We start from the raw sequence: 26,056 nt of genomic DNA, 5'->3' as shown, positions 1-26,056 counted from the left end.
AAATCAATTGCTGAATATAGCGGACCTCAAGGTATATCCTTGTTCAACCACAAGAAAAGTCCTGCACCTTGGCCCCCCAACTACATAACTCCACCCCCCCCCCCCAGGTAAGCACAGTCTTGCCTATTTGTACCTTCTATACTTATGTGTAAGGGATTTTTTGACTGAGCTTTGCACTGTCTGCTGGGTTCTTCTCGTTGTTTACCACAGTCTCCACCATGATTACTGGGAGTTTGCACTGTCCACATTCTTGTTTCATTTCCTTGAGGAAGATCACAGTACAGCGATTGAACTACTGGAAATACTTTTAGCGAAATACTGTTATGATATGGATACTTTTACCTGCATGATCGCTTTTTGTTAAGAGATCGCTCTCTGCTCATTGGGCACAAAGACATTTACCAAAATATTGCTTTGGTGCTTGAAAAGATTTTATACATATAAAAAGCAGTTCATCTTGCACTCCGGCTTAGTTTCAATAAATATATTTTGAGACTAAACCCTGATGAGTCCTCGATAAATGCAAAACCTTCCCTTATATTTGCAATAGTCTGTCTTACACACGATTAAGAGAGATTTCAGTATTCATTTCCCACAATAAATACAACATATTTTCCGTGCAGCTAAAGGATATTGGAAAAGATTAACATGTACTACCACAAACCTGTATACAAATATTACTCTTTTTATTTTGTAAAAGAAGAGCAGCAATTCAGCTTTTCCCCAGACAGCAGACTGATTGAGTATACTGTATGCAGCACCAGATGGTGCCAAATAAAAACTTCCATAGAACCCATTGGCAGATTGGGAGCCATAAAGATCATTAGAAAACTCCTTGTGCTAAAGAGATGCAATCAAACATCCTTGCATTATATATATATATATATATATATATATATATATATATATATATATATATATATATAATCCAGTAAAAAAAAAAAAATATATATATATATATATATATATATATATATAATTTTTTGATTACACAATTCAATATTGAGCATTTCTTTTGCTTAAGAAATCGATTTCATACAAAATTATACATTGAATACTGAATATTAGTTTGCATTACATGAACTAATCTTTCCTAACTCTACCACTAATAATCTCAGTTCTCCAGTACAATGGAGTGTTGATTGCCAAGATTTTCTCTAAAACTCTCGTACATTTTCAATGCACTTCCTAATGGACGTCAAAGTCTTAGTGTACATTAAAGACATTACTACCCTAAAAGTCCCTTATTTAGAAACATATCAAGCACTGTTGCTGCTACCCCCTCACCAACTCTGTTCTTACCTCTTTTGCATTGGATGGGTCAAGGGAGGCTACATAGTTAGTGCCGAGAGTGTTATTGCTCTCTCAGCACCAGAGCTGTCTGTTTTATTTTAAATGCATAAATCCATATTGGTGGCAAAGCAATCTTCCAGATCATGATGCATAGTTACATTGGACAAGAAGGAAGATGAAGTCACATGACAACTAATTATCTTCTGTGCAAACAGAATAAAATGGTTGTTACAAGGGCCGGAACTAGGGGTAGCAAAAGAATCAAGGGTCTAGGGCAGGGATGCCCAAAAGGTAGATCGGGATCTACCAGTAGACCTTTAGCTGGTCACCAACAAACTGTCAACAAACAGCTTGTCTAAATCACTCTCTTATTTCATGCTTTCCAGTCAGATTTTACATGAGAAATAGTTGTTTGTTAAATACAACAATATACATTTTTCCATAAATCAATATTAAAGTAATATTTTCCATGAAACAGAATGCTAACAGTGCTTTTATGGCTGTAGATCATAATGGGACAACATCACTAAAAGTAGACCTCACATTAGTAAAGTATGGGCACTCCAGGTCTAGGGCGCAAACATAGAGGGGCTCCAGCAATGTGCCTCTTCTACTGGCTTCAGTGTTTCATGGAACTTTCTTACCCAACACCACACTGGGTGTTTAGATATTTAAAAAAAAGTCTTCTTGAATTCATAACTGAACATAGTAAAATGACTAAATTATTGCTGGGAGCCATGCAAAATAGGCACAATATGAAAAAATAAATAGCATAAGTGTTGCTTTAACCCTGTGCACTATAGAGAACGAAGTTTGGCTACTCACAGCAGTGATTTATCACCACACATCATTTCAATCCCCAAAGGACAATTCTACTGTGAAAAGAATAAACAGGGAAGTCTGTAAAATCCTTTTCTCAAAAGCACATTTAAAAAAGATTAATTTGGGTAGTGATATTTTATGTTCTCATTCTTTTTTGAAGAAACTCTTGGCAATAAGGCCAACCCAAGAACTGAGAATCTTCTGCTTGTGAGGGTGTCAGAAGAGGAACAGCATTATCTAACCAATATGAGGTATTAAACCTAATATTGTCAGAGAAAGAAAACACTACAGATTTACTACATGACAGGCTGGATTTTGGAAAAATGCTGTATCAGGCAGCGCTTAATACGGCTATGAATTAAGGTTACAAGACCACATGAATAACCAGTGACAACAGTAATATATCCAAGTTGCTGCTATATGGAATTTCTAGAATTAGAAAATATAGCAAATCGAATTTTATTTAACTTAGGAGCTCTAGCTACATGCGTGATAAACTCCAAAAAATATACTGTTTTAATGAAGAAGCAGAATATAACAATTTTATCACTGTAAATAATGCAATTTAAAAATGTCAGCTTTGTTCAAAGAACCAGTCTATACAACATTTCTTGTTGTCTATGCTTTTATAGCTATGTTATGATTTAGAAAGAAAATATACATTTAAGGGCAAAATGTTCTTATACGGGAGATCTTTTTTTAATTTTAAGATTCCTGCTCTGGAAGGACTTCATTTTAATATTAAAGTGCTTTGCAGATTAATTACCTTTTTATGTTCTTTCCATAATTTGGATCTCCATTACCTTAAGTCTGCTAAAAAATATTTCAACATTAAATAAACCTAACAGGATTGTTTTACCTCCATTAAGAATTCATTATATCTAAGTTAGGATCAACTATAATGTACTGTTTTCTTATTACAGAGATAAAGAAAATAATTCTTAAATATTTAAATTATTTGATTAAAATGGAGTTTATGGGAGATGGCTTTCCCATAATTGGAGATGTCTGGATAACAGGTTATTGGATTATGGATCCGATTCCTGTATTTTGCTTAATTAATTATCTTAAAACGTTATAAGCTGCTATTTTAAATGTATTACTGCAGTAATATTTAAAGCATAAATGATCACCTTTTCCACTGAGATCCACTGATTGCTCATAAACAGTTATGCCAGTTGTAGGGATCATTTAAACAAGCGCTGCAATAGAATAGATTGATATTACGATCAAATGCAGAGTGGCTACAAGTACATGTGGGAGAAAATGTACACCTTGGAGAAGAAGGAAAATAAGCCATGTCAGGTGCTGCCCCAAAAGGATTACTTGTAAACATGAACAAAGAAGAACGCATTGGGCTTGAAAATGTTTAGCTTTTACACAGAGAACATATCTTGCGAAAGGTTCTATGAGCAAAACCAAAATGTTGACTTAAATAAGATTTTTTTTTTCAAGCCCCAAAAGTGCTCTTCTCTTCATGCTTTGTTTCATAAATAACAGTAACACGCTAGCAGCATAAGAATAGCACAATACACAGTCACTTAAGTTCAACCTTTCATACTAAAAAAGTCAGACTAAAGTCAAACTAAAAAAAGTAGACAAAGATAGTCAAAGAATTAGCCTCAAGAGGAAAAAAAGTTATTTTGTGATCAAACATGGCTGTTATTTCAGGTTTGCTTTTAAACACCATATGGACAATATTTTGTTAACAGTATTTTGAGGTAAAATATTTGAATATTTATTCAATCATTAAAAAGATAAAGTATAAAATTGGAAGCATATATGATCAACAGAAACTTTTTTCCCAAAGATGAAAAAACAAACAGACAGCTCCATCATATTTACTTAGCTGCACAAAAGAGGAGGTTTAAAAACAAAACGTCCATCAAGTCTAGCATTTTTGTTCTAGTTGATCCATAGGAGGATGAAAAATCCCCAACTGAGGTCATGTCAAATTTGCCTCAGAGGAAGATAAAAATTCCTTCCTGATTCCAAAAGGAAATTGAATCAGTTCCTGGATCAACTTTGTACTACAAGTGTTAATGTCAGCCACCTTGTATTTTCTCACTTGATATTTAGGCATCCGACCCTTTCTTAAACAAATGTATCTGCCAGGAGAATTCCATAACATCACTTTTCTGACCTTTCACACCTTAAGGTGAAACTTTCTTTCTACTCTACTGATTGCCTGCCTGCTACAGCTTTGTTTATTGTTCCCAAGAGGTCCAAGGTCCTTCTCCATCAAGGATCTGCCCAATTCTAAGTAGTTACAGTTTGGAATACCAACTGCAAAACATAAGACAATAAATCTCAGCTTCCCCCTTAGTAGCCTAGATCATTATGCCAAGAACAATATTACACATCCTAGATATAGTCAAATGTTTTGCGATATTGGGAAAACAGGGATACCTTGATTTTCATAAAAAAAGATTCAGACCCTGGAGCCTTGTTCACTGTAAGTCTGTGAACATACCATATATACTCGAGTATAAGCCGAGTTTTTCAGCATCCAAAATGTGCTGAAAAAGTCTACCTCGGCTTATACTCGGGTCAGCGGGCAGTAGCCGAGATTGCAGTCACTTTTAATCATTCCTATACCAACAGTGCACTTGGGGAGAGACTGCAATATCCCTCTGTTGGTTTTATGAAAGAATAACAGTGCGCCCTCTGTTGGTTATATCAAAGAATAACAGTGACTGCAATATCACACAGCGCCATCTGTTGGTTATATCAAAGAATAACAGTGACTGCAATATCACACAGCGCCATCTGTTGGTTATATCAAAGAATAACAGTAACTGCAATATCACACAGCGCCATCTGTTGGTTGAATAAAGGATTAACAGTGATGGCAATATCACACAGCGCCATCTGTTGGTTATACGAAAGATCAGTGATGGTTTTATGACACACAGCACTCTCTGCACAATTCTCTGTCACCATCAACTTTGCAAAGAAGTCCGGTCGATCGCTGGGGGAGTCTCTTTGGCGGAAGGTGCGCTGCTGGGAGACAGGGCTGTAGTTGTGTCTAGGCTTATACAAGAGTCAATAAGTTTTCCCAGTTTTCGTAGGTAAAATTAGGTACCTCGGCTTATACTCGGATCGGCTTATACTCGAGTATATACGGTACCCCATGACAGAAAAGGTTTGTGTGACCTGACCATCAGTGCTACTACAAAGTATCTTCTGTAGTACTAGCTCCTTGATTTCATAAGCCGAGGAAAGATGCACATTTGCTTTTTCGGAGTCCTCAGAAATTGTTCCTAATTTTGAATGTTTAAGTAAGGTGTACTGAAAATTTATTTGTGTTTGCTTTGGGCCCTGACAAAAAAAGCAGAAATATCAGCATAGGCACTTGTTTTATAACATGCCTTCAGCTTTTTGCTGTCTTGTATTATGGTCATTATAATGACCACTCTGAATATGACTACCACTAAATAATAGAAGAAGATACACCAACAGGTCCTGGCATAGCAGATCCCAGGAACACTGGTTACTCGACTTCATAGCAAATCACAATACTATGAGTTTGTGCCAGCATGGTTTTATGCATAATAGATCTTGCCAGACTAACTTAATGTCTTTTTATGAGAAGGTAAGTAGGGACCGTGATTCTGGGATGGCAGTGGATGTGATTTACTTAGACTTTGCTAAAGCATTTGATACAGTGTCACACAAAAGGTTAGTGGTTAAATTAAGGAATGTTGGCCTGGAACATAGTATTTGTACCTGGATAGAGAACTGGCTAAAAGATAGACTACAAAGAGTGGTGGTAAATGGAACATTTTCTAATTGGACCAGTGTTGTTAATGGAGTACCGCAGGGCTCTGTACTAGGTCCCTTGCTTTTCAACTTGTTTATTAATGACCTGGAGGTGGGCATTGAAAGTACGGTTTCTATTTTTGCAGATGATACTAAATTGTGCAGAACTATAGGTTCCATGCAGGATGCTGCCACTTTGCCGAGTTGAAAAACTGGGCAACAAACTGGAAAATTAGGTTCAATGTTGATAAATGCAAGGTTATGCACTTTGGCAAAAATAATATAAATGCAAGTTATATACTAAATGGCAGTGTGTTGGCCAGTGGCGTAACTAGTTGTTACTGGGCCCCATAGCAAATTCAATTTAGGGCCCCAAAATATTTATAAGTTGGCCTATTTTACCAAGATATATTAAAATTGTTAATTAATTAGGGTCTCACTGGGCCCCCCTGCAACCGCAGGGTCTGCTTCCTCTATAGTTACGCCCCTGGTGTTGGGAGTTTCCTTAAATGAGAAGGATCTAGGGGTTTTTGTAGATAACAAGTTGTCTAATTCTGGACAATGTCATTCTATGGCCACTAAAGCAAATAAAGTTCTGTCTTGCATATAAAAGGGCATTAACTCAAGGGATGAAAACATAATTATACCCTCTTTATACGTCCCTAGTGAGGCCTCATCTGGAGTATGCAGTGCAGTTTTGGACTCCAGTCCTTAAGAGGGATTTAAATGAGCTGGAGAGAGTGCAGAAACGTGCAACCAAATTGCTTAGAGGGATAGAAGACTTAAATTATGAGGGTAGACTGTCACGGTTAGGGTTGTTTTCTCTGGAAAAAAGGCGCTTGCGAGGGGACATGATTACACTTTACAAGTACATTAGAGGACGTTATAGACAAATAGCAGGGGACCTTTTTACCCATAAAGTGGATCACCGTACCAGAGGCCACCCCTTTAGACTAGAAGAAAAACTTTCATTTGAAGCAACGTAGGTGGTTCTTCACAGTCAGGACAGTGAGGTTGTGGAATGCACTGCCAGTTGATGTTGTGAAGGCTGATTCAGTTAATGCCTTTAAGAATGGCTTGGATGATTTTTTTGGACAGACATAATATCAAAGGCTATTGTGATACTAAACTCTATAGTTAGTATAGGTATGGGTATATAAAATGTATGTGAAAGTAGGGAGGGGTGTGTGTATGGATGCTGGGTTTTCATTTGGAGGGGTTGGACTTGATGGACTTTGTCTTTTTTCAACCCAATTTATCTATGTAACTATGTAAGCTGGTGACTGCCAGCTAACATTTAACCTTATTTTTAACCCAATTAAAACATCTATTGGCCAAAAGGAAGTGGAGGCTTTTCAGTCCCTGCTGTTCCAGTCCAGGTTCCAGGTTAGCCCAAACAACAGAACAGCAAGGTGATCCATACACATATATGGACCCTCAAACAGCCTGTGGGCCAATTGGTCAGATACCATGCCTTGTTGGTCTGGGTATGGTCACCTCAAGCAAGCATAAATCCATGTAGAGTGACATGAAATCAGATTTTTTACCAATACTTAAACCTTCAACACCTATATCAGCACCAACTGAACGTCATGCAAAAATGATTTGCTGTTGAATAACCTGCATGATTTTTTATGGACAACCGAGACACACCGTATCTAGTTAGAATAAGTTGGCAGCCCATGGAGTAATATGACTATGAATGACCAATTTGACACACAGTTGTTTGATGTGTGGGGCCTAAACAATGTTTATACTCAGAGGAAATAGATTAGAGATCATCGTTATAATGGTCCTCCATTTAGTCACATTCAGATGGCTGGAGAAATGGGTATTATTCGATTAAATAATTAAATATGCCTGGGTAACACTGTAGGTGGTGGGTCCTGATGCAAGGTACCCTACGGAGCAACATACAATACGGAGCAAATTTATTATATAGTGTAAAAAAAAAAAAATTATTACACATCGCCAGGCTTCATTGTGTAAAAAAAAAGCAATTTTTAATACATTTTTTCTTGGAGCTTTTTCCACCACAACTTACTTACAAAGGTCTGAAGTGATTTAAAATACTGGTAATAAATCAGGCATTCACACTAGATTAAATAAAATACATCTTGATAAATTCTCCATTTAGTTTACACAGCTTTTTACACCGTTTCCATTACATTTTACACAGCAAAATAAATAGGCCCGGTAGCATGTAGACCCTATGACAGTGAAGTGTCGTCATCCCTGTCTTAGTGCATATCATTGCATGTAGGCAACTTAAGGAATTTTCTCTCTCCCATACTGCTACACAACATGCAAACATTCTCTCAGGATGGGTGCATTTTTTTTTCTTTTTACACCAGGGTTTCTTTCTTATACAGCTCTCCAGGACTGTGATTTTATGTTTCCTTTACTGAAGCTTTGCGCAAACAAGAGTAACATAACAATTGTTCAGTATCGCACAAAAATATCGAAAAACACCAGTTTGGGATTAGATTTTATGGAAGGAATTTAACACAGGTTGGCTGGGAATACAGGATATTTAAACCTATTTAAAAATTTATGACCCTATTCTCACTTTTAGGCTTTAGTATTCCTGAAAAACACACTGCTGTAATGGACGTACAAGTGATTTCCCTTTCATTCACAGACCACTTAAACGGCTCCTCATCCTGTGCTTTTATGTTTTAGGGGTTTACATCAATGCAAAGTGGCGACAGCTTTTTAAAAAAACTTTTCCTGCAGTTACGTATTTCTAAAAACACTAAAATATAAAGCGGACATATGTGTAACTGTGAGTGCTTAAGCAAGGTATAAAATTGGCAAACAATATAATGCTTTTGGCCACTTAATATAAACAAATATGAAATGGTGGAAAAGACATACTATAAAATGCTTGGTCCATACGGTTCCAATACAAAACTATCAAGTGAAAAATTTGATACTGAATGTATTAACAGAAAAACCCCATAAAACTCTCCTTATTATATAAAAAATCAAGGGAAATATATTTAACTTTTCCACAAAAAAAAGATCCATATGGTCAGATATAATAAAAAATATGTCACAAAAAAGTTGATAACGTCATCAGAATTCCACCAGTTCATATGTAGATCCCAAGGTGGTGATTTCTGTACAAATATATGTACAATCTACTATGGATTACAATAGAGCAGGGTTAAAATAAATAAGCAATAAAAATCTATAACAATCAACTGTGGCTCAAAAAAGAGGGACTTTAAATGATGTGAATCATTCTTTCACTATGCTTGTCTGAATAAATGGCAGACCACTTACATAACAGGGCTAACTTTTATCCAAGTACCTGGCTCCTCCCTTTTTAAATGGATTTAAAATTTTAATTTTGAATACAACTCACTTTTTAATTCTGAAAGAGTAAAAAGCTGTGCACTGTTGCAATCTGATTTGCTGTCTTTTTTAAAGTCTTACACTAACAACAACAACCGATCTACACACACCCTTATTTGTATCACGCAACAGCATGGGGCTTTTCTTTTTGTGGCCAACACGATTGCACCATTTGTTATTCTGACTGAAAAACAGGCTGTTTGTTATAGCAAATTTCTTATTACAGGAATCCAAGAATAAAAAAGGTGCAGCATCCCATATCAGTGAAGTAGAAAGGGAAGCTTAAACAAATTAAATAAAATAAATAAAAACCCTGGACATCTATGTCAGAATCAGCACCAGGGTGAAGCTGATTTCATAATGTTATTTATCCTGATTTATCAGAAAAGAAGTTCTAACAATAACATGTCTCCATCTTTCCTAAGGTACATAAATATTATCAATCACCCACTCCTAGGGAGAGGACAAATCTCACCATGACATCTCTGGATGTGGTAATACAAAGTTAAAAACATTACTGCACGCCAATACTTCATGTTGTTCCCATTCAGCAATTAGAAGTGTCTAAAACCCAAAACAAAAATCAAAGACTAGAGAGAAAAAAAAACTTTTAGCATAGTACATTGCACAGTGTTGCAATGTTAATGTATGCTGTGTTTAGATTTGATTACACAATACTATAAGTATTTTTTTCTCTGTATTCTTTGGTCTTCTTCAGGGCTGATACATTGACCAGTTATAACTACTGCTTTGGATATGTTGTTAGCAACAGCAAAACAAAAATATATTTGTGTGTTCTAAACTTCTTCGCATCTCAGTATGCCCCTCTCTAGAAGCAATCTGAAATTGCACAGTAGTACTTCGCTTACCTTGCATAACGCTCTTCTGCTCTGCAGGCACACAGGAACCAGCACCATTTTTTTTTTAATTTCAGACTATGCCTAACTGGATTATTTGTATCATGAATAATGAATGAACTCAATAAATATATAAAGTATATACTGTATTTTCTTATGAAGTTTATTTCTTTAAGTATTATGCATATACGTGCAACAGCAAGCTTCCACATTTCAACATTGACTATGACGAATGACTGCACAATCATAATAGAAACTAGATCTTACATCAGTCTAGTGAGTTGTCCAGAATTTATGCTATTTAATGTTAATTAATAAATGGAAGGTAAAGCTCATTACAATTTTCGAACACCTCTGCTGTCAATGTCTGACATAATGATGACACTTCTGAAATTGTGTAACCTACCATTTTACTGGTAACCTACCAGTATAGTGGATCCAGCATGCAAACAGTAGTAGCAACCAGGTTAATGTTGAAATGTAAACTCCACTGGGATCAGTGCTCTAGCATAGCATTCTTCTTTGAGTGTTACCAGCCTATGTATGGTACTTAAGGTGGCCATAGACGGGCAGATAAAGCTGCCGATATCGGTCGTTTGGACTGATTTGACAGCTTATCTGCCCGTGTATGGGGGCTTCCGACGGGTCTTCCCGATCGATATCTGGCCACGATATCGATCGGGAAGGTTGGATTTTTACCCGACCGACCCTTCGGAGCTGCTTGGCGCATCGTAACTCGATCGTTCGGCAATAAGGCCAAACGCTCGAATTACCCCCGATATAGCCACGCAGTTTAGTGGCATATCGGGGAAAGGTCCGCTCGTTTGGCGATCTTTAAGTCTATGGCCACCTTTAGTCTGTCCCCACTAAACAATGGATTGTTTTTTGCAACAATATGGATACCGCATCAAGCTTCAATTAATGCTGCCTATTGAAATGTCTTTAGCAGACAAAATACCGATTACTTGCTAATATGGAGTCTTAAAATAAAACAGTAAAAGGATTATGCCATGTGTAATTACCCACAAACAAAGAACGCTAACACCTTTGGAATAAAGGAAAGATTTGTAGAATTGTATTTCCTGCTCTACTGCAATGGGATCAGTTTTAGTAATAAAGATAATGTTAAGCAGTTGTCTACAGTGTTTTATATCTGGGAACGGCATCTCATGGCCTAAAGCTCAGCTACTCTTGACAGTCTGATATTCACACAGGGCCCTGATTCTTTGCATGCTTTTGAAGGATGAAGCTGGCAGTGCACCAATACTCTTTCATGTCTAAATTTGGTAAAAGACAGATGATCATATTAGAAAGAAATTGCCATAAAGCATCAGTCGTACATACAGAGCCGACCAGCCGGTCTTATAAAGCCAGCACACAATAAATGATATTGCATGACTATACATTAAAAGTAAATAAAACACACACTGTATCAACTTATCCTTGTGAATACAAGCAGAAGTCAACTTCCTTCAGAAACTGCTACTTAAATATACTGCTTCATTCAGAAGCAATCAAAGGCACATGGATTGTCTATAGCCCTTTCCCCCTTGTTAAACACTGGAAACCTCTAAAACTGCTACACTTGGGTAAAAAACAGGAAACAAATCACAGGCTGATCCCCATAAAAATTAAACTGGGTTATAGTTAAAGCTGCTCACCCTACACCCTAAATCCAATTATTCCTTTGTTTCTCTAAGTAAAAACAAAACACTGTAACATCGTAACACCTGAAAACACTGAAATCCCCTCCTTTAATGCAAAAGCTTTGCCGCATCTCTGAAAATACACAAGCACAAATTATAATCTGTCGGATCCCCAAAAATTCAGCTTTAATTGCATTATGCAAACATAACAATATTTAGACTGTTATTCTTCTGATAAAATAACATTTAACTTGTGTTATTTAATCAGGCCATTGTTATCAACAGTTATTTTTACAGAATTGTTGCTTAAAACACAAACAAATTTTGCACCCTCAAAACATTCTTTGAGGCTTTGAGCCGTGACAAAGAAAGTTGAAATCTCTGAAATACACGCTAGACTCCCTTAAGAAATAATGAGACAGGTCTTTCATATCTGCAGCCAAACATCTCCATTACATGATTACCATGAAGTCTGAGAATGCATACCTAAAATAACACCCTACATACAGTAATCCATTAAAACTTTTACCAACTGCTTAAACAAAGGCAGCATTGTCTCCACCATAGTAGGAAACACTGTTTGTCACTGCTAAACCGCCCTTTATTCTGTCTTGCACCATATGCAATGTGCTACAAAAATATATGACGTAAACAAGAAAGCAATGATGTAAAGCGCTGCATATGCCTTTTTAAATACATTAAATTACAAAATTGAGCTCACATTACCTGAGTGTGTTTGACTTAACACAGAAACAGTAGAACCACTTAGCCTGCCATACACCAACCTCCTCAAGCAGCTCAAATTCTCCATATGCCCTGCATGTTTACCAAACATTTATGAGCAGATTACAGAGTTTGTCAATGCCACTTCATCCACCAAAATGCAGAAATGAAAGAAGAGAGTTTACTGAGCTTTGAGTACAGTCTGAGAACTGGAAAGGGCATACAGGGGATCTTCTGGATCTTGAATGCTTGGATTGGAACATGGGGTTTCTTGGATAAGGGAACTTTCTGCCATTTGAAGAACCAGTCCTTAAGGCTACAAAACATTAAGAGGCAGATTCACCCCACCTACTTTCTATTTATTCCTATGGGATTTTTAGAAGCGTATTTATCATTGGGTGAAAGTCAGAGTTGAGTATTTTATGCTTCTAAAAATCCCATAGGAGTAAATCGAAAGCGGCAAGTTTTTCTGTAGTGAGTTCTAATTTAACACTGGATAAATATGCATCTTAAACATTACAAATACCCAAAAGAATTTATTCTAGCTTTGTTACCATTAGGAAAATTATAATAATGTTCTGTTTTTACGGAGAAAGGTGAACACAGTAACACAAAACAAAAAATGTGTTTACTTAAACAGGACGCTAAGGAAAACGACTTTTATGTATTTCCATAAAATAGATCCTATACCTGTATCAGATCATGACAACATAGTAAAGAAAAACACCACTTATAATAAACATTCCGAAATATTTTTACCCATCAGCACCATATTTTGGATAGGGGGTATTAAGCATAGATATATATTAGCTGCAAACAAATGAAAAGGACCTCTCCAAGCCCCCCCTTGTTCAAAGCAGCTTCTATATTCTAGAGACCAGGTGCTGAGTCCACAGCCTCCCCACTGTATAGATATAACGCAAATAATAGAATTGGACGACACTCTGGTTAAAAAATGGATTTATTGCAGCAAGCTGCAGATATGCATTTTGGGAGTCACTGCCTATGATTAAGGGAGTAACTCCTGAAACGTGTTAGGTGTACCTGCTGCAATAAATCCATTATTGTAACCAGAGTGCCAATTCTATTATTTGTGCTATACTGTATATTATATATATATATTTTTATATATATATATATATATATATATATATATATATATATATATATATATATATATATAATGCTAAATAGAACATACTATTTAAGAGGATGTGGGAACAACACAGTTTAAAATGCACGTACAAAAAACTTTTAGTGGCATGAGAGCAAGCTAACACAACATCGCAGTCAAGTTTACAAAAAAGAAAAACAATAAAGCATATCAAATGTCTAAATTAAATAAATAGGAGGGTAGCTTTCAGTCTCATAACTAACAATATTGTTTTTACTATAGCTCAGGACGCAAGAAAAATCACAGGGTCGCAGCCAGTACAATATATAACCATATAATATAAGTAACAGACCGAGTTTCACAAAATTATAGAGCAGGAAAGAGCAAAGATATGAGGAACATTTTAACAATAAGATAGAAAGATTAAGCCTGCCAGCAAGGGGGTTATTTACTAAACTCTGAATGCAAAAATCCCAAAAAAATGTTGATTTTTTTTTTTTAAATAAAACTTTTAAAAATTCGGGAATTTTCCGTAATTTATTAAAGCCAGAGGATAGAAAAGTCCGAATCAGAAAATCCGGCATATCAAACCTGTCGGGGTTGCATATAAGTCAATGGGAGTTTCTGGGCAAAAAATATAAGAAATCGGGGGGAAAATCCGGGGAAAAAAATGGTTTTCGGGTGAAAAATCTGAAAAAATCGTGAAAACCTGATTTTTGCTGCAAAGCAATTTTTCGGGAAAATGTAATAAATAAGCGTAAAAAACCCAAGCAGATTTGATCGGAGTTTGCAGCAGAAAATGTTGAGATAAAATCAGACTTTGATAAATAACCCCCTAAGAGATATTCTTCAGAAAAGATACTTAAAGAAGCTAATTGGGGGGGTTTTAACCCTTTGATTTGCCATCTAGCATGGGCTGCTCAGACAACAAAGGAATGAAACTTACTCTTGCCTGCTTTGCGAGGTGCCTCTTGAGAAAGGGGAATGCTGGCCAGAAAGATAGCAACTGAACCAACACAGATCTAATTATTGTTAGAGAGGAAATGACTTAGACAGGGAGTAAATAATGGATGTTTTAAACTTTTAATTGCACATCTTTGAGTCTGCTTTGGACCAAAAGCAGTTCATTATTTTGCTTTAATCTGCTGTGCTCTGTTATGGGGCTTGGGGCAGCAGATCAGCCTCCCTGTTGCTTTCTATTCCTCTCAGGGAACTGACCAAGTGCAAATGGAGCCAAATCGTTGACAAGAATAGAATCACTAATTAAGTTTTATTTCTTCAGTGTATTTGTCTAGGCCCCAAGTCATCCAACTATCTGTAGTACCAAAACTTTGAGGGCTGCTGTAGGAAGCTTATTTGCTCAAAAACAATGTTAACAAGCAAAATCACAGAATTTCTAAACAGTTATAAGATTTCTATTTCAACCAAATTATGCATTCAAACTTTGTGTATATATATATATATATATATATATATATATATATATATATATATATATATATATATATATATATATATATATATATATATATATATACACATACATATATACATATATACATACACACACACAAATGCACATCCACAATTAATTGCTGACCTTGATTTAAATAAAAAAAAAGTTTAACTTCAAATGCAAGAACTGACAAGTAGCAAGCAGAAGAAGGTGGCAAAAAGGTCTGGAGTGTTCTTTTCACACAATATCAGTGTCACTGAGCAAAATCTGTGTTACAAATTGTGCCGTTCAGTCAGTAACTGATCGTTAAAGTAAGATGAAAAACAACAGTACGTAAGCTTCTAATTGCCATTGCCAAGAGTAAGGAAATAATCAGTAACTAGGTAGGGGTGTAGGGATCTTAAATGTCCATTTGGAGGAAAAGAGCAGTTTTGTTCTTTTTCTAAGATCCATAACAACAGTAATTAAAAAGTAGTTAATATATTATAACCTGCATTTGTCACATGAAAAAAAAAATCAATCCTCTTAAACTGTAACAGTTTAATATGCAATTCTATACAATGCAATACATATCTATCAGGGAGACACTAAAATGAAGGATGGCAAGGATGCTATTGTATATCACACTATGATTGAATGATGGCACTCACTCACACATGCACACACAAAAAAGGTTATTATGCAATGTTCTGGTCCCATATGGGTACTTTCAACAATAACGTTAGATTGTAACAGCTAGATGCATAAATGGAGTAAATCAAAACCAGGAGTAAATATATAACAATTTAGCTGTAATTAAAGTTGCAGAGGGCTTATCCCACTGCTGTTCATTGATTGTATAGCTTGTATATCTATGGTCTTGAACGCTATACTCTACTCTGCTCACACTTAATGGTAGTACTGTTTATAGCGCTTTATGATTTTTTATGAATGATGGGTTACGTCACTAGTTACATAAGGCTTACTTGATTAGAGTGTATGCTCAGTGGGGAATGTTGCTCCTTTCTCCTGAGTGACAGATGCCACTTATTCTTTGTAATGTATATATGAATTAATATTTTATTGTACTGCTTGCTCCCCCATCTATACTATTAATGTACACCTCTATGTATTCAAGTAGTACAATTAAACATATACAATCATACATACAAATATGGCCTAGGACAAATCACTTTATGTGCATGAAGCTCAGGCAAAATACTTATATTTAAAACTTTGGAGGGGTGAGGTGCACAGTTAAGTACTATTCTGTGTCTAAAACTTGAGGTATAACAACGATAATAATTAAAAGCTATTTGCATTAGTTAATTTCTTGTTAAAAAAACCATAAGGAAGGGATAAGGATATACTATAAAATACACAAGGAGGATGCAGAAAAGTATATGAGTGTAATGAGATGCACATGCATGGATATAATTGTTGTCCACATTGCAGTGAGTTCTGGAAAACACTGCTGGGTTTGGAAATGGAATCACTGAACAGAAAAAGTTCAGGTTTGGAAAATCTCAACAGGAGGATGATCACTTTAATTTTGGGATGGCCTTACAAGAATGAGAAATGAAAAGAATAAGGAAAAACAAACAGGTTCAACCAATGAACAATCTATTCCAGTTCAACAGCATTCCTAAAGTATACCTAAATATTGCTTTTCCATCAGCCCAAGCACTTTTGCAGCAAAAATACACATTTGTCTTTATTTTAATATAAATGAAACAAGAAATACAAAACCAAAAATTCAAGTGTTATTTAATAGGTCATATAGAATGTCATGTTTATGCTGGGGGCAAATCAATCCCTCTGGGATATGTGAATCCAAAATGGCTGAGCATCACGCGAGAGCATGTTGGACAGTTTACACTTTATGGTACTCAAAAAGAATTCCAGTTCTTTCAGCTACAAGGGAGACAAAATCCCACCATATATACTAGCATATTTTATTTTTTCTTTGCTTCCAGCTTCTACAAAAATAGAAGCATGGTAATTTGTTAGCTATAAATTAATTTCAATGCTTTGGAACCAAGAAGAGTAAGGGTAACAATATAAAAGGACACTTTTCATTAAAGCTACAATTACTACGGTTCCATGTTATATTTCAGTTTTTATTTTACAAACGGATGTATACAAAAATGATTAGGGTTACTAATGAACAAAGCTTATTACCAGTAGAAGGAGGTTAGTTTAAAGGGTTGAAAAAAGATCCATTACCTTTTCATCCAACTCTTCAATGTGTGGCCTTTTCCTGCTGCTGCCTTTTTTTGTTTTTTAGGTTGAATCCGATCCACCTTAAGACCTGCAAATAAGAAAAACTACTCAGGAAACTCTCAGACCTTGAACTTTATACCAACTACAACTCCCCTCACCTCCAACAGTTTTTAACAAGTGGGGGATGCTGCAGCTGGAGTACAAAGAAATTGACACAACTGTTTAGTTGGGAGCAGATGGTCAGTGTGAGTAAAGAACTACAACTATTTGAGGGGCTATACACACACATATTTCCATTGCTTCACTGGCTGGAAAACAACTGGAGAATATTCCCAAAAATATTTCTAATCAAGTTGTCTCGTTCTCTCAATATTAAACAGAATGGACTCTTTTGTGTGATAAATCATACTAGAATTCTCAAATTAGCTACACTGAAATCAGAATGTATTATGTGATTAATATTTAATTAGGATGCAAGTAGAGATAAATAATTTACCATTTGCCCCACCCACCTTACACAGCATGTAATACTCCCACATGGCACCCGAAGTACTGTCGTTTTAACAAAGGAGACTCGTTTTGTTTCCCATTACTGATATTCAGCATATTCATCTGGGATATCAAGCAATCGAGTGACACAGCAGTGTCTGAGTTAGTTGAGGGGAGAAGGAACACAAAACTAGGGAGATCCTTTGAAATTACTGCTGTTTATTCCATCCTTATATTTTCCTAGGGAGATACGACAACCTGTTCACTGTTTCATAGCAGCGAGGCTGCAAAAAAAAAATAAGGGAGTCTCTTTTTAAGCCCCTCTACCTGGGACTTAGCTATTTAGCATTTTAGCAAGCAAGGTCTAACACAGACTGTTTATTTCTTACAATGGATTGTCCCTGATCTGGCACTCAGTGGGTTAAAAGCAAGATGATGCAGAACAGGCGAATCAACATGCGTTTCCCCCTTTTGTACCCTCCGGAGTAAATGGGAGTACAGCATGGCAGGACGGAAATTACCTGCATTCTTTTTGGTAGACAAAGGATATCCCTGGCACCCTTTCCTTACCGTGCCACTGACTGCTTTGTTAACCATTGGTGATGCTGATCAAGGTGCAATGAGGCAGCCTATTATTTCAGCTTTCTGTCTCCACTCTGAAAAAGTGCAGTGTAGAAAGTTCAGAGTAGTAGTACTAGTAGTAGTGAGTGAGTGTTGCAGGCAGGTAGAGTGCAAGTGAGGTACTGCAGCAGCACAGGGTGCAACAGGTCCAGCAGGGAGAGTAGAGAGGAGACATTCCATTGCTTCCTTGGCCTTTTCTTACCTCTTGCTCAGCTAGTCGGCATCCTATCCAAGTGTGGCTTTCCAACAGCAAGGACTAGAGAGAGAGAGAGAGAAAGAGGCAAGAATAAGATGCACATGGAGCTTTCCATCAGAAGTCCCCCAGGCGCAGGCTGTCAGGTCGCGAGGATTTCTCCCCCATGATCCATCTGCTGTCTAAAGTCCGACACTGGGGTAGTGGAGCCACGAGACGCTGTTGGGAGGCACCTCCACTCTCGCACTGCTCTCTGTGTGTCTCCTGTTAGGAAATGAAACACCTCCAGCCCTGGCGGCTGGGGAGGAGCCTGCCCAATACTGTGGGCTTTCCCGGCAACGTTTGTTCTTCTTCAGACACAAATACTCTCATGGTTCTGATTCTAAACTACCTCACCCCCCGCTAATATTTACTTGGGTCTGCCCTGTACCACACGGAACAGCAGCAGCAGCAACAGCGGACTGCGCCCTAATAGAAGCATAGAAATTCCCGCGCTGCCATTTATCATGTTACGGCACTGACTAAACAACATGTAATATGGCAAAAAAAAAGCTTCATAATCGGTAAAAAGCAGGAAAATATCCGTAGCTTTTTCTATCAAGGACAGGAACGTGACATCTTACTCCTCAGAATTCTTGCTACGCATAATAACTCACAAACATACTTCCCAACACTGGAGAAATAAAAAGAGGGACAAAAAATTTGGTCAAAATGTTTTTGACCACGACCATTATGGTGGCCACACCCCCTAATTACCATGTTCATTTTACAAAAGTTTGGCAGATTATGAAAGTTTGAACATATTTCTGTGTTTTTTTTCCAGTTATTACAGTTTTGCTAATGAAGGTGAATTGCGAGCCTAACTTTTCCCAAGGGACCTGTTATCTTATATTGTTACAATTACTTATTTGCTTATCTAGAAATTGTTACAAAAGTATCTTATCTTCTGCTGTGGCTGTTCTGGGCTCTCTGCCAAAGGCCAATTAAGTTAGAAACTTTTTCTGACTGTTCAGTGCAAATAAAAACAGGACTTTCCAGTCCACTTTTCCAGGTTGAGCTGTCAAAAGAGGAACTGTCTCGCTAAAAACGGGACAGTTGGGAGGTATGCACAAACAGCTCACAACAGTGAGCTCTAGATTGTAAGCTTTTGTCAGCAGACATTTCCAACCCCATTTTTCTTTCATTCTGTTCCCCTTGTAAAAGGGTTGTTCACCTTTACATTAACTTTTAGTATGATGTGGAGAGTGAAATTTATGCTTTGTGGTTATTGTGTTATTTATTTTTTTATTCAGCAGCTCACCAGTTAGCAGTTTCAGCAATGTGTTTGCTAGGGTTCAAATTACCCTAGCAACAGTGGCGAAACTACCGGGGGAGCAGGGGGTACGATTGGGCCAGGGCCCGCACCCCCTCTGGGCCCCCCGGCAGCTCACGCGCCATGAATTCCAAGCGTACGGAGGAGGGGCCGTCTGCACGTCTCGCGCCAGGGCCCGCCCCCCTCTAGTTACATTACTGCCTAGGAATAGGGTTGCCACCTGTTTTGTTTTGACTTGAATAGTTCAGTTCTTGTAAAGGCCTGTTCAGGTCTAAACTTTCTGCTCGGGTTTTCAGCCTTGTGAAACCCGAACAATAATCTGGCCAATAAATGAAAAACATTTAAATACTAAGATACTCACCTAAACCATGGCTTGGTTACTATCAAGTGCACTTCATTTCTTATTATTACAGATAAAAAAAAAAGCAATTCAATCCAAAGTAAGAAAGTTTTTTTCGAAAATTAGCATTGCTGTATTTCAGAGCCTTCTGCATAACTGATTTCTGTATAATAGATCTCATACCTGTAATTAAAGGATAGGGCTTACTTATCAAACAGAATAGAGACACTAAAGGGCAATCAACACTTTAAAACATTGAAAATACTGGATAGAAATCCAGCCAGTTGCATCTAAGTGATGCAATAGTCTTGCTATCGTGTCATAACTCCACCAACATCATTGTGCCCACCTCTGATGTCATCATACCTGTTCTTACATCACTGCCCTGCTGGTTTAGCCATCAGCAAAAGTGGCAACCCTACCTAGCAACCATGCCCTGATTTGAACAAGAGACTGGTCCTGTAATGAAAGATAAATTATAAAAAGTAGCATCTGTTTTTAGATGGGGTCAGTGACCCCTGTTTGAAAGCTGGAAAAAGTCAGAAGAAGTCAAATAATTTAAAAAAAAACTTGAAAAAATTAAAAATGAAATATGGCTTAGAATTAGCTGTTCTATAACATTCTAAAAGTAAACTTAAAGGTGAACCACCCCGTTAGGTTGTGGCAAGATTCTTGTTTGTTTCAGATCACTGGAATGCATGGAGCAATACATAAGTAATATAAGAAGATAATATAAAACATAAAAACCACACAGACAAAATGCAGTCAATCCTGCCTGAGGTTTGTCGCCATGTGGCAAACCTTTAAAGGATCCCATTTAAGCCACCGCTATCCCTTTGGGGTGATGGATTCCAGTTCCACTTTAGAGTCATTAACACTAGGCATTATTTTCGGCAGAGTGATACACCCCCAAACAGCTGCTAATGGGGGGGGTCACAAAACTTCTATTAAGTCAATGGCTGCCAGCTGGCCAGTAAATGATATTTAATACCAATGTTATTAAAAGGGAAAAATAATGAAGACAAAAGGGTGATATTTTTCACAAAAAAAGGCTGTAATTGTTCATACAACCATCAGCCTGTCCAGAGAAGTATTGTGTAAGGGCATGGTTTTGTGCTTGGCTAGCTTTGTGCCACCCCTCTGCATTCACTGACTGAGGAAAAGTAGGTTGTGTAAGTCTTATGATCTTCGAATCAGAGACTGGAATGGGGGGTGCCGACATTCACTCATTTGTTGGCATAGTCACAGCTGGAGGTAGTTGTTTTGGCACATCACTGTGCTGATAACTGCCTCAGAAATAGAGGAGGCAGACCCAGTGGCTGCTGGGACAGAGGAGTATAGATGGCCAGAGTAAATGCTGACTAGTGACTGACTGCAATATACTGTTCTGTATCTCTGCAAACTAATTATTTGCCCAGAGCTAGGAAGTGCGCTTAGGCAAGAGTGGCAAACATATAATGCAGCAGTGTACCTAGACTGCATCATGCCCCCTGCAAAAAAAAAAAAATCATCGGAGGGGTCTATCGCACACTTCATACATTACCAGCCACCCACCCTCTTGTGGTGTGACTGGGGAGGGGGTATTTATTTAAAGCTATAGAGGAAGCAGACCGTGTAGTCAGGGCCCCTTTACTTCCTCTATATTTACGCCATTGATACTATGGTTTAAAAGCTCAAACTGGAGACAAGATATTTGTGAATTTGGTATCAGATGATGTTCTGGTATTAACATCACTTTTGTGAATCCACTCACCCCATTTACATTTCATAAAGTTTTAAGAACAGATGCATTCAGAGTTAACAGCGAATACATTGAGTTACACTGACATGTTTCATGCCCCCCCCACTAGGCTCTTCACCCAGGACAGACATTTTCAGTAAGTTCTTGCAAACATGCTGACGTTCACTGGAAATGAACCTAACACAGTCACGCCAATGATTCATACATCCAGGATTTATCACATCAGTTCTCAAATCTTGGAAAAGAAACAAATGAACAGTTGGTTGTGCAAACTCTCAGTTCTGTGTTTTTTCATTATTATAATTATTATTAACACATATTTACAAGGTACCAACATATTCTGCAGCAGGGTATAATTCAATATACTGCTGCTGTCCAGGGTAAGCAACTGACAGAACTTAAACCATCAGATTTCTACTGTACATCCACAAAAATCTTCTAGAAGGAACTATAGATGCAAAAAAAGAAGCATTTTCCTTAATTAAGGATTTTTTAAATGTTGGGGGTTTATTGTTGTGATATTTAACAAGAAAGTTTTAAAATGAAGCAGGAGATTACCTGTCAAAACAAATGAAGCCCACATTATGTCAGGGAACCAGGGTCTGTCTACTCCTACTGCCTGTTCCTTGGACAGTTTTCTTATGAAAGACTATGAATCCAAGTCTATTCCTACAGAAATGTTATAAATCCTAAGTTTAAAGAGCAGGAAGGACAGCAAGACACAGAGCCCTAGCTGCTCTGCACAGAACCCCTTTAAAGGGATCCTCCCCACAACAACCTGTATTTTTGCATAATGAAAGAAAATGCTGTGGCATGGTAGCTGAGAAGACTCTAAAGGAAAAGCATATCACTCCCAGGAGAATAATTGTGACCGTGTTCACTGAGGCTGGAAAAGAAAGTTCAGGTGTTATGATGGATGAGTTATTTTTTGTATAAAATGGGAGGGGCTGCAAGTACAATTTGAACACATGGGGCAAATTTACTAAAGGGCGAAGTGGCTAACGCTAGCGAAAATTCACCAGCGTGACATCATTTAGTTACTTAGCTGATTTTCTAACTGAACGCTTGCATAAATTCGCTAGCGAAGTGGACCTACTCTAGCGCTACTTTGCACCCTTACACCAGGCAAAGTTGTGCTATGGCGAAGGGACGTAACTACTCTAATTCACTAACTTGCGCATTTTACTGAACGTTACCTCTTGCGCCAGACTTGCCTTCGCCACCTCAGACCAGGCGAAGTGCAATAGAGTAGATAGGGATTGCTTCAAAAAAAGTTGACATTTTTTCTAAGTCCCAAAAAACGCTGGCATCTTTTCCTTTTTTAAGGGTGATAGGCTGAAAAAGATTGTACATTTTTTTTGGGGGTACCCTCCTTCCCCCCTACATTTCCTAACATATGGCACCTAAACTATACAGTGGGCCCATGTGTAGGGCATTATGACATTTTATGAAGCTTTCCTAGGCTTGTGTAGCGTAATGTAACTGCTGCTACATATACGTCCATTGTACTTTAACTTGGTGCCGTATGCAAATTAGACATCGCTAGCGTAACTTCGCTTTGCGTGACGAATTAACACTAGCGCAACTTCGCTACCTTTTTGCCACCCTGAGCGCAACTTCAGATTTTAGTGAATTAGCGGCGCCCTGGCAAAGTGCGGCAAAGCCAACGCTGGCGCAACTTCAAAGGTAAGTAAATTTGCCACGTACAGCTGAGAATGCTGGAAAGGAAAGACAAAGGAATGTGACTCAAAAATCTGTAATTTTACTGTCTTAATTTGCTATTGTCGTGGCTGAGGCACTACCCAAGAGCAGGTTTAATACATATACTGATTGTCAGTTTGTTCTGGCTTCAGAAGAATGCACTTAAATATGTTTGGCATATACAGTGTAAAACTGTTTTGTGGAAATCCCTGCTGTGAATAAAACGCAGGCTAAACCCCATTTCAGGTTACCATAGGCACATTGCTGTCTATTACTTCGAAATTTTCCATATGAGTGAATTTCCACAACACATTCATAAAAAAATTCCAACATTTACAAAGTATTTTTAAGTAATTGCAACTGAAAGCAGTGCTTCTTTATACTTTTCTGTTATCTTGGACTGACTCAAAACAGTGTAACAGGAGTCATGTCTCCTCAGAGCCAGACCAAGTAGTTTTTGTGCCCTAGGAAATACTACCTGGTCTGGCACTCACAGGTGCATCTGTTAAATCCTCCAGGACTCACTACTTGCAACACTCCTAGATCCACCCACCTACTTGCACAGTTCTAAATCCCTCTATTACTCCTCCACCATGTATGCCAGTAGCAAAAAAAAACAATTATTCCTTTCACAAGGTCAGAACTAATGGAAGCACTATGCAGGAGAGCTACAAGACTAGGTTCCTAGCACCCCCCCCCCCACAACAAACACATTTTTGCACCCTAGCCACATGCCTCTTCGACCTACCCTTAGTTTGGGCCCTAGGTCTTCTCCAGCTTTGTTCATTAGTTCTCCTCAGCTGGCTGGCAACATTGTTTCAAGAGTCTGAGCCAGTAGAACAGAGTCAAAGTCCAAATCAAAACAAATTAAACAAAAAGAGTGAATATGGCATCTTGACAATATGTAGCTCAAAGAGTTACATGCTGACTGCTACAGGTTCTTTGTTGGTTACCATGATTTTGCTGCAGAAGTCTTTACAGACAGACAGTCTAATGTGCTACTTAACACAGTAATCATATTTTTTTTGTAACACTACCTATAAGCAGGATTGCCTCAAACATGTATTGGGGGGTGTGGGGCATGTGAGCAAACTAACTCCTGGCATTTAGCATCTCTTTTAACATTAAGGGCAGAGACACACGTGGAGATTCGGGGAAATTTAGATTCTAGCCGACAGGAAGACATTGCAGAGAGATTAGTCGCCCGAAGAAAAGGCGATTTGTCTCTGGCCGACAAAACTCCCCGAATCTCCATGTGTGTCTCTGCCCTAAAAGAGGAAGCTTTGAAATCATCCTTTTGCATTTGTTATTATCTGATTAAGTATACTACGTTCAGCTGGGAAGCCACATGGGCAACAATGTGATGTAGTTGACATGGTAGTGAGCAGCGACCTACATTGCATATAAACAGATTAAAGATCAGCACACCTATTTTATGCATCATTTTCAGACAGCACCATTATGCCTAAAGTATTAGCCGGGATCAGTTAAATTTATGGTGCCACTATCATTTACTGTTGTAGTTAGGAATAGGCTTGCTTATTTGAGTCTGTTTTACCACAGCTCTAGTTTACATGCCTTACATTTATTTTTGCTGCAAGGGTGAAGTGACTAACGCGGGCAAAAATTCGCCATTTTGGTACTTCGTCCAATTTACTAGAGGTCGCTGGCGTAACTTCGCTAGTGAAGGAGATAGACTCTAGCGGTACTTCGCTTCCTAACGCCTGGCGAATTTGCGCTCTGGTGAATGGACGTTACTACGCAAATTCACTAAGATGCGGATTTTACTGAACGTTACCTCTTGCGCCAGACTTGCCTTTGCCACCTCAGACCAGGCGAAGTGCAATAGAGCAGATAGGAGTTCCTAAAAAGATAGTTGAAAATGTTATTAAGTCCCAAAATGCGCTAGCGTCTTTTCCTTTTTTCAGGGTGATAGGCTGCAAAAGAGTGTAACATTTTTGTTGGGGTAACCTGCCTTCCCCCTACATTTCCTAACATATGGCACCTAAATAAACAGTGAGCTCATGTGTAGGGCAATATAACAACTTTATTTTATTTTATTAAGCTTTCCCGGGCTTGTGTAGTGTAATGGATTTGCTGCAACATATATGTCCATTCAGCGTCCATTTCGCTTGGCGCAGTAACACTAGCGCAACTTCGCCAGCGTTCGGCGCTCTGGACGCAACTTTGGATTTTAGTGAATTAGCGTTGTCCTGGCAAATCTACACCTGGTGAAGTGTTGCGCTGTGAGCGAAGCCGTCGCTGGCCAATTTTCAGAGGTTAGTGAATTTGCACCTATGAACCTTTGTGCGGGTTCTTTTATTTTTCCTTTGGTCCTGTTTACATTTGAGCTCCTGGTGGTTATTAACTGTAGCAATACTGGGAATCTTGAAATATGTGAATCCCTATATTGGATATTCCATT

General features: G+C 37.9%; 1 pseudogene across 1 annotated transcript in view; it reads right to left on the bottom strand.

Annotated features, from left to right (window-relative positions):
- Positions 1-26,056, bottom strand: part of LOC108704896 — a 237,947-nt pseudogene that overhangs the window by 50,333 nt on the left and 161,558 nt on the right. The window contains exons 4-6 of the transcript XR_005964674.1: positions 18,548-18,601; positions 17,239-17,323; positions 15,581-15,620 (exon numbers count right to left, since the gene is read on the bottom strand). The product of XR_005964674.1 is annotated as an aminopeptidase O-like (transcript). The remainder of the gene's footprint in view (positions 1-15,580; positions 15,621-17,238; positions 17,324-18,547; positions 18,602-26,056) is intronic.

This window comes from Xenopus laevis, chromosome 1S, assembly GCF_017654675.1.
Source record: "Xenopus laevis strain J_2021 chromosome 1S, Xenopus_laevis_v10.1, whole genome shotgun sequence".
Taxonomy (NCBI): domain Eukaryota; kingdom Metazoa; phylum Chordata; class Amphibia; order Anura; family Pipidae; genus Xenopus; species Xenopus laevis.
Note: the sequence above shows the minus strand (reverse complement) of the source record. Positions and strands in the feature narration are given on the sequence as shown.